At 45.2% G+C, this 9,880-nt stretch overlaps 1 non-coding gene across 1 annotated transcript; it reads right to left on the reverse strand.

Annotated features, from left to right (window-relative positions):
• Positions 1 to 315: 315 nt before the first annotated feature.
• LOC133061059 (small nucleolar RNA U3) lies at positions 316 to 528 on the reverse strand. The gene has a single exon (XR_009693896.1). It is a non-coding gene; the product is annotated as a small nucleolar RNA U3 (small nucleolar RNA).
• Positions 529 to 9,880: the final 9,352 nt, after the last annotated feature.

Consider the following 9,880-nt stretch of genomic DNA (forward strand, 5'->3'; position numbering starts at 1 on the left):
ACAACCCAGTCCAGCATGCTTGCCTGGAGAATTTCACGGACAGAGGAGCCTGGCGGGCATAGTCCATGTGGCTGCAGAGTCGGACACAACTTAGCGACTAAACGACAACATACCTTTAGAGGGGGCTACTCTTGGAAGTAAAGCACATTCGTGCCGGAAGCCTGTCTCTGTGGGCCTCGGGGGAACCTGACTCCTGAACGGGGCTCTCCGAGGGCAGGGTCTTTGAAGATGCTCCCAGGGGCCTGGGCCCTCCCAGCCACACGTCAAAGCTAACCTTGACGCAGGCTGCATGGTCTGTCCCTCCCCCCGCCCACCCCCGCTCAGACAGCATTCCCTCCCTCTTACTCTCCCAAAGGAAGAGAAGAACGATCATCAAAGGCCAGTGGCCACTGTAGAGACAACACCAAGAGCCGCTCCACGCTCGGGAGAGAACGCTGCATCTCCTCCTCATGGCTTCGGGTGGTCTACATGTTCAGAGAAACTTCTCCAGTAACCAACTATAGACGCGATGCCTGAAAGCCTAGTCTTATACTTTGTCTTCTTGTTACTGGAGCCGCAGATCAGTTCCAGAAGGGACTTCAAAAGGTCATCTGGGCAGCTCTGCCTCCGAAGACCAACCTGGATCAGACACATCTCCTCTGTCCCTGAAGGTTCCTATGAGGGAAACGCCGCTGATGCTCTCTGGATAAGAAGCTGCTCTTGAAAAGCCTTGAGGCAAAGGGGACCTGTCGGGAACACCCTGCCGTGGGCAGCCTGCAGTGGGTTCCCATTTATGGAAGGCGACTGGGCACTGTGAATCAAAGGCTTTAAAATAGCTTCATCCCACATAGTTTCCGAATAAAATGATCCTAAATAAACAACTGGACAGCTGAATTAAGATGCACTTACAAGGTTGTAGATAACAAAGAAAATATAAATGAGCTATGTGGGGATTTAAATGCATGGCAGTAAATGCAAACAGCACAGACCATTAAATACACCCATTAAAAAAAAACTTGGTTTGACAGAGAAAGACGAATATCATATGATATTATTTACATATAGAATCTAAAAAAAGCGATACAAATAAATTTTTATACGAAACAGAAACAGACCCACAGACATTTAAAAGCAACTCATGGGGGAAAAGCAACTCACAAGGGAAAAGTGGGGGAGGGATAAATCAGGAGTTTGAGGTTCACATATACACACCACTGCACATAAAATAGATAACCAGCAAGGACCTACTGTAGAGAACAGGAAATGATCATCAACGTTTTGTAATAACCTATAAGGGAAAAGAATCTAAAAAAATATGTATATATGTATGTATACTAAATCACTTAATACCTGAAACTAACACAATATTGTAAATCAGCTATGCTTTGGTATTAATTAGTGAAAATAAAAATATGTAAAAAGTAAAAAAAGAAATTTGGCTTGAGAGAATATTTAATGACATGGAGAGACACTCAAAATATAGTATTAAAAATATATATATAGTATTAAAAAACAGGTCATAAAATAGTCTGTTTAATAGTTAATATTTTTATTTTTGAAGCATAGGAAAATATAGAAAAGATGAGAAGCATGTGTAGTAAGATCTTAATAACGGCTATCTTTGGGAGGTAATATAGGTATTTTACCCTTCATTTGCATAGCTGTACTTTCAGAGACTTTGCAATGAATATAGATTAGTTTTAACCTTTTAATTATACTAGTAATGCTCAAATATGGAATTCAGGGTGACATCTTCAAACGAAACATGTAAGGTCAGCAGATCTCTAACCACCACCTGCCCCAGGGACCACCCTCTTCCATCAGGGACCACGTGAGGAGTTTAGTATCCTTCCTTTGAATCCTTTTCCTATGCATTTTGCACAGGTGTACATGTATTCAACACATTTAGAAATAGGCAGCATTATTTCAGGTTTTTGCTTTCACATATTTGATGTTATAATGTATGTACTGTACTGATATGTAACTTGTTTTGTTTTTTCACTTACTCACAGACCTAGGAGATTTTTTCACTTTGATATAAGGAGATCTATCTCAGTTATTTTAACTGCTGCATAGTATCTCCGTGGGTGGATCACAGTTTGTCTACCTATCCATAACTGAGGGGTACAGTCTCTGATATACAAACTCTGGTGCCTTGAAAATCCTCATCCAAGCTGACACATGTGCAGGTACATACTCATTTCTCTAGAGGAGATTTCTAAGGAACCAAAGCTATAGTCACGCAAATTTTAAATTTAAATAGGTAACCCTAAAGTACACTCCAAAAAATAAGATTTGCCTGTGGATTTTCCCACTAGAGGTATTTAAGATACCTGCTCCTTGCCAATACATGACCTCATCATCAATCTTTTTAATTTTTTGTGTCTTCTTTCAATAATAAGGAAGAAAATAGGATTATCAAAGGTCATCCTGTTTAACCTCCACCATCTGATACTTGACTGGATCTTTACTGTCCTCCAAAGGGTCCAGCAGCCCTTTTCCCTCACCTCAAATACCCAGGAACAGAGCTCTGCACTCAGTGCCCTGAGTGGCTGGGGTCACATGTCTGAAGGCTGGGCAAGGAGTGCGAGTGGGCTGTAGATGAGAGGGGAGGTCCCAGAAATGCAGGAATCATTTCCCATCAGCAAGCACCACACATGGACTATTGGTTTACCTCCAAAATAAATGTCAGCTCCGTCTGCCTCTTCTGACTTTGTCACAACCATTCGAGACCCAGGCATCCTCATCCTTCACATAAACCCTGAAGCTGTCTGCCGTTGTCCCCCCTTCCACTCTTGTCCTTTCAATCCTGTTCATTTTCCACCCAACAGCCAGATGAAGCTTTCCTGAAATTTAACCCAGATCCCATCACTCTCAGGCTCAAAGGCTTCCGATCAATTCCTGATGAACTGGGAATTACATCCCAGGCCTTTTCCAGGGCTGCAGAACCCTGTACCCTCTGCCCTCCCCCTGCCGACTCCTTCTCTGCTCTCCCCCTTGCTCACTACCGATCAGACTCCCGGGGTGCCCTTCTTCTCCACAAAACCCCCAACTTCCCCCAGGGACTCCAGGGTCCCTGTCCACCTTGCTCCCTCTATCAGGGACACGCTTCCCATGCTGACCCCCCATTCACCTTACAGATCTCAGCTGAAATGCCATGTGGTCTAAAATGGGTCTTCCCCATCTTGTTCTCATTTTCCACCTTTTGCTTTCATGGGACCCATCCCCACCAGAATGCAGAAGCTCATCCGTGTCCTTGTTTCTGATATTTCAGGTCCGTCTTCCCACCAGACTGGGAGTCCGTGGGGGCAGAGTCTTGTCCACCGTTTCTTTCCTGAATCTCAGCACCAAACACGGTGCCTGGCACATACTATTCATAGACGGCTTGATGAGGATTGAATGCATGGATGGATGGACACACAAGAAAGGGGGAGGGGAGGCATCCTAGGAGCTGGGGAGGAAACGGGAGAAGCCAGGAGGTGCTCAAGGGAAACCTTGATCAGGAAGGAGCCCTGGGAGGTGAAGGGGGCCTGGAGATGGCTAAGAGAATGAGCATCTGATGATGAGTACCTTCTGGCTGTCCGCTCTTCTGTGACCCCTAATCTCAGTAAAAGCCTGTGCTGCTCGGATGAGTGGCACCTTGGGAAGAAGTTAAAGGAAGATGAGTTGCTTCTGAGTCCAGGTGGGGCTGGAGAGACAAAGACAGCTGCAGGAGGCGAATCAGAGACACACACCCCTGGGAATCCTTAGCGATTCAGTCCAGGTGGGGACACCATGGGTCCCCATGGTGGGGACTCAGTGAAGGGAAGAGTGACCCCCCACACACAGCTAGAGGAATTTGGTGATTTCATTATTCTACCAGGTTCCCCATTTCCTTCGGAGGAAAAGAATATTAAGGAAAAAACCAGGAAGGACACCATGAATGAGGTGGCTTATTCCTCTCAGAGGTGGGTGTTCAGGGGAAGTGAGCCCAAGCCTTGGGCTCAGCTGAGTTCTGGGTTCCAGTGCCAGACCCTCCTCTGCGTCTATAAGGCAGACAGGACAGTCACTGTCTTCATCCAGGTGTCGACAGATGACACGAGATAACAGACCTCAAATCTTGGCTCTGATTGATGCACTTTTGATTTCATTCACAGCAGGTGAGGGGAAGGGAAGGCACAAGCTCAATGCCAAGAGCAGGGACCCTGTGAGTGTGAAGCCCCAGGTGACTGCACAGGTCACAAGGCCCAGCAGCCAACCCTCCCCCTGTGGAAACACACTTCTGGGTTAATGCTCTGCTTTAATCTCGACAGCTTGAAATTCATCATTTTTGAACAAGGGACCCTGCACTTTCATTGTGCACTGGGCTCTGCAAATTAAATTATGTAGCATGTGTGTGTGTGTGAGAGAGAGGAAGAGAGAGAGACAGAGAGAGAAGGATGCTGCTGTGAGTGATCAGCAGAGAGATGAAGTGATGTTCTCATCAATGAAGCGATGCTAATTGACGGTAACACCCACCCTATGGGACCGAGCCAATACCATACACCAGCAAGCTGAGACACCACCTAACAATAGCCCCTCTCAGTTCTAATCGTTAACAACCAAAACAACCCCTCCTAGACTTTGGGCTGGTACCCAAACACCCCCACACCCGCAGGCTGATGCCCAACACACAGCAGTGCCAGGTGTGGTCTCCCCACGAATTTTCCCGCGGACTCAACCAGTGCCGGAGGCTGTTTGCTGGAGTTTCTGTACAAGAGGCAGGCAATGTGCTTGATCCCACAAGTGCTGCCTGAACTACCCTGTGGGCAGCCAAAATGATGAGCTTACCACTCTGTCCTCCCAGGACGAGATGGTGAGCTCCCTGAGGGCAGGAGCTGAGCCAGCATCATCTCGGTGTTCCTGAGGCTGGTTGCTGCGCTTGGAACACAGTGGGTGCTCAGTAAACGCATGCTAACATCATGTATGGCATTCCACAGACACTTAGCATTTGATAGTGGTGGTGGCCACAGACAAGGTGAACATAAGCTAAAGGAATACTTAGAAGTTTGCAGTCTGAGGACATCCCTGGTGGTCCAGAGGCTGAGACTCCTCACTCCCAATGCAGGGGGCTTGGGGTGATCCCTGGTCAGGGAACTAGATCCCACATGCCACAGTGAAGAGGTCACCCGCCACAGCTAAAGATCCTGTGTGTCGCAACTAAGACCTGGCACGGCCTAAATAAATAAATAATTTTTTTTTAATTAGAAGAAAAAGTTACAGTCTGAGCAAGTATTTGAACTCTTACTAGCAGAGGCTGTGCCTTCTGCAGTCTGGGACTCTCACTGCTGAGAAGTGGGAACAAGGAAGGGCTTCTCTTTCTAAACCCACTTCTAAGTTGTTGCTTCAGTGTTCAAGGCCTGCTCCAAACAGGGCATTTGGTGAAGAGGAGTGAGACGCCCCTGACAGCGTCAGCAGACCAGGGCCCTGATCCCACTCAGCTCAGTGCCCTTGGCCAAGCTACTCCCTCCCTGGACCTCACGCCCCACTCCGTCAGGCGAGCTTATCGGATTAGGGTGCGCTGGCTGTCCAACATGGCAGCTGATCGCTTGAAATGTGGCTAGTGAGACCGAGACACCGAATTTAAGATTTTATTTGTTTTTAATCAACATGAATTTTAAAACTGATACACAATCAGTCATTGGAGAATTAGAACCATTTGGACCAAAAGAATTTCAGGTTTTGTTTCTCACATACAGTTTTTAGAATTTTTGTTTACCCGAAAAATAAAACTTTTAAAAAAATGCATCAGGCTTTTTGAGTACAGATGTTATCTTAAGTGGACGAATTATAAATAATGTCTCTGGTCAGGTTCACATCTAGAGTTGAAGCTAAAATCCCACCTTCATTGTAAGTTCGATAAAAATCTAAACACAGGTGAAATGTTTCTGAAGAAATTTTAGCATTCGAAGAGGTGTTATAAGTGTAAAATACAGATTTTGAAGACTTAGTATGAAGAAATAATGCGAAGTATCTCATTAACACTTTTTGCATTGATAATATAACAGGATGAGCTAATGACTTAAGTAAAAGACATGATTGAAGTTAATTTCACCTGTTCCTCGGTTCCATTTTTAATGTGGGCACTAGAAAACTTTAAAGTTATATCTGCGGCTCAGAGCCTCCTTTCACTGGACAACACTGGATTAGGCAACCTCTAGAACTACTTCCTTTTTAAAAATATTGTGACATTCGACAACGCAACACACTTCCGTGCTGGGTAATTACTGAATTTTAGGTTTGCTTCTTCAGCATCATAGTCCTTATCGCGTTCTTGGGTTGGTATCTCGACTTTCCAAAAGAAAACTGCCTCCTCCAGACTCATCTCCATCCTCAGCTTATAGGGATGGGTATATGACCAGGCCTGGCCAATCAGAAAAGAGCACCCTCCCTTTGACTACAGTGATTGGCTCAGATATGACACATGACCACAGGCAGCACCAATGAGACGCCTGTTTGATTGCAAGACTGACAGCAAGTCTGGCATCCTCCCTGGGATTGCAGAGGGCGGAAGATGGAAGCCTGGGCCTGAAGGCAGTCCTCCTGTCCCTCGAGAGAGACCAGCCTGCCTGACAAGGAAGCCTGCACAAAGAAAGGAGGACCGGAGGGAGGCCAAGTCTTATATCGCAAGTCAGGATCTATTCCTGGGAAAAAACATTTTTGCTTAAAGCATTTTGAATCATAATTCTGACCCTGGAATCATGAATACCACCTAGACAATTGATGATTCCCCTTAACTCAGGCTCAAGTGACTGTCTTCTAAAACCGCTGGGCTAGGGACTCCCCTGGTGGTCCCCTGGTTGGGCGTCTGCCTACCAGAGAAGGGTACATGGGTTCAGTCGGGGAAGATTCCACTTACTGTGGGTCTCCTGAACCCTTGCACTGCATCTACTGAACCCAAGCTCTAGAGCTGCCAGCCCCGACTACTGAGACCCAGCCTCTCAGAGCCAGTGCTCCAGGACAAGAGACCCCACCGCAATGAGAAGCCCACACACCACAGCTAGAGTAGCCCATGAATAAGGAAGACCCTATGCAGCCCAAAATGAAATGAAATAAAATAAGTAGATAATAAAGTTTAAAAAATAAAATAAAACCACAGGATGCTATCCTCAGTTCAGTTCAGTTCAGTCACTCAGTCGTGTCCAACTCTTTGTGACCCCTTGGACTGCAGCATGCCAGGCCTCCCTGTCCATCACCAACTCCCGGAGCTTACTCAAACTCTTGTCCATTGAGTCAGTGATGCCATCCAACCATCTCATCCTCTGTCCTCCCGGTCTCATCCTGCCCTCAATTCTTTCCCAGCATCAGAGTCTTTTCCAATGAGTTAACTCTTCACATCAGGTGGCCAAAGAATTGGAATTTCAGCTTCAACATCAGTCCTTCCAATGAACACCCAGGACTGATCTCCTTTAGGATGGACTGGTTGGATCTCCTTGGAGTCCAAGGGACTCTCAAGAGTCTTCTCGAACACCATAGTTCAAAAGGATCAACCCTTTGGTGCTCAGCTTTCTTTATAGTCCAACTCTCCATCCATACATGACTACTGGAAAAACCATAGCTTTGATTAGATGGACATTTGTTGGTAAAGTAATGTCTCTGCTTTTTAATATGCTCTAGGTTGGTCATAACTTTCCTGCCAAGGAATAAGTGTCTTTTAATTTCATGGCTGCAGTCACTATCTGCAGTGATTTTGGAGCCCAAGAAAATAAAGTCAGTGACTGTTTCCACTATTTCCCCATCTATTTGCCGTGAAGTGATGGGACTGGATGACAAGATCTTAGTTTTCTGAATGTCGAGCTTTAAGCCAGCTTTTTCACTCTCCTCTTTCACTTTCATCAGGAGGCTCTCTAGTTGAGTCTGTCCTCAACCTTTTCCCAAACCCTGCCTTCTCATACTTGCAGCCTCTTCTCTGCTGGCCACTCTCTCACCCTTTCGTCAGCTGGAATAACTTGTAGTGACATGAACCAGTCCCACTTGTCTTCCTGCATTTTCACATCCCTGCATTTCCCACTGCTTGGGAGATCTCCTCTCTCTGTCTCCACCCCCACTCTACCCCCTACCTCCTAGGCTCTGGCAAACTCCTCATCTTTCAAGTCTCAGCTACTCTTATCAAGGTCCCTGATGACCTCTGTGTTGCCAAACCCAATGGTCACTTCTCTGTCTACCTCTTTTGCAACTTTGACCACATTCCACACAGCTGACTGTTCCCATCTTCTTGAAACTTTTCTCTTGGCTTCTGTGATATCTTATTCTCCTCCTCCACTTATGTCGCTGACCACTCCTTCTCAATCTCTTCATTCGTTCCTTTATTTTTTCATGGGCTCCTTCAACAAATATTTACTCAGAACCTACTACTTGCTAAGCCCTATGCTAGGTACTAGGCAGTCAACAGAACAAAGCCCTGCCCCACGGAGTTTATATTCTGGGCAACTCTCCTTTATTGATTCTCCACTTCTGCTCAACCTCCAAATGTTGGCCATGTGTGTGCGTATTAATTGGTCAGTCATGTCTGATTCTTTGTGACCCTTAGACTATAGCCTGCCACCAGGCTCCTCTGTCCATGGGATTTCCCAGGCAAGAGTACTGGAGTAGGTTGCCATTGCCTTCTTCAGGGGATCTTCCCGACCCAGGGATCTAACCCCTGTCTCCTGCATTGTAGGCAGATTCTTTACGATCTGAGCCACCGGGGATCTCTTGTCATTTCCATCTTGTCCAGTCTTGTGGCTTTAAATTCCATCAATGTGTTGCTGACTCCAAAATATTTATCCCTAGCCCTGGCTATTTGCCCTGAACTCCAGACTAATAAATCCAACTACCTACCTGATTTACACTTAGATATCTACAGATTGCCTCAAGATTAATGTGTTGAAAACAGAAACGTTTATTCCCCAGCTCTCAGCCTAAACCTGTTTCTCCACCTGCCATTCTCCACCACAGTCAATGGCACCATCACCTACCCAGTTGCTAAAAAAACCTAAGAATCATTCTGATTCCTATCTTTTCTTCTCACCCTGCACCCCATCTAGCACCAAGTCCTATCAGCTCTACCCCCAAAATATACTCTGGAACTGCCCACTTTTCTGCATTTCCTCTCCTACCACCCTCATCCAGGTCACCTTCCTCCGTCCCTGGACCAGTATTGTGATGACCTCTTCACCGGTTTTCCTGTATCCACTCATACCCATCACCCTCATTTCCCCTTCTTCACCCCTTAGCCGGAGCAATCTTTTAAAAATGTAAATCAGATCACATCAAAACTCCTCTTCTTAAAACCCTCCATCAAGCAACATGGGAAAAGACATTTGCAACATATATGAAAGACAATGGATTAGTAACTCGAATATATAAACAAAGAAATTTTAACAAGAGAGCCTTGTCCAAAAAAAAATGGACAAGGGATATGAATAGACATTTCACAAGAAACTCCAAGAGCTAATAAATACAAAATTACATGTTTAACCTCACTAGTAATCCTGGAAACACAAATTAAAGTGAGTTACCATTTTACACCCAAAACACTGTCAAAATTTTAAAAGGCTGACAATATCAACAGTTGGCAAGGATATAAAGAAGTGGGAACTTTCAGATGCTGTTTATGGGAATATAAATTAGGATTCCAACTCTAAAGAGCCATCTGGCAACTTCTTATAATGTTGGAAATGCACAAACCATTAATTCCCCCATTTCAGAATCAGTTGAAATAGTAAAAAAACAGGATGAAAACTAAATGTCTATCAATATGAGAATGAATAAATAAAATATGATATTCATGTGCCCAAATAATTCTATATAGCACTGAAAACAAATTAGCTAAGTTCATTCAACATCTCTCAAGCATTGTTGGATGAAAAAAGGCAGCCATAAAACGACTTTGTGTGTTTCC

The sequence above is a fragment of the Dama dama genome, chromosome 8 (assembly GCF_033118175.1).
Source record: "Dama dama isolate Ldn47 chromosome 8, ASM3311817v1, whole genome shotgun sequence".
In the NCBI taxonomy this organism is placed as follows: domain Eukaryota; kingdom Metazoa; phylum Chordata; class Mammalia; order Artiodactyla; family Cervidae; genus Dama; species Dama dama.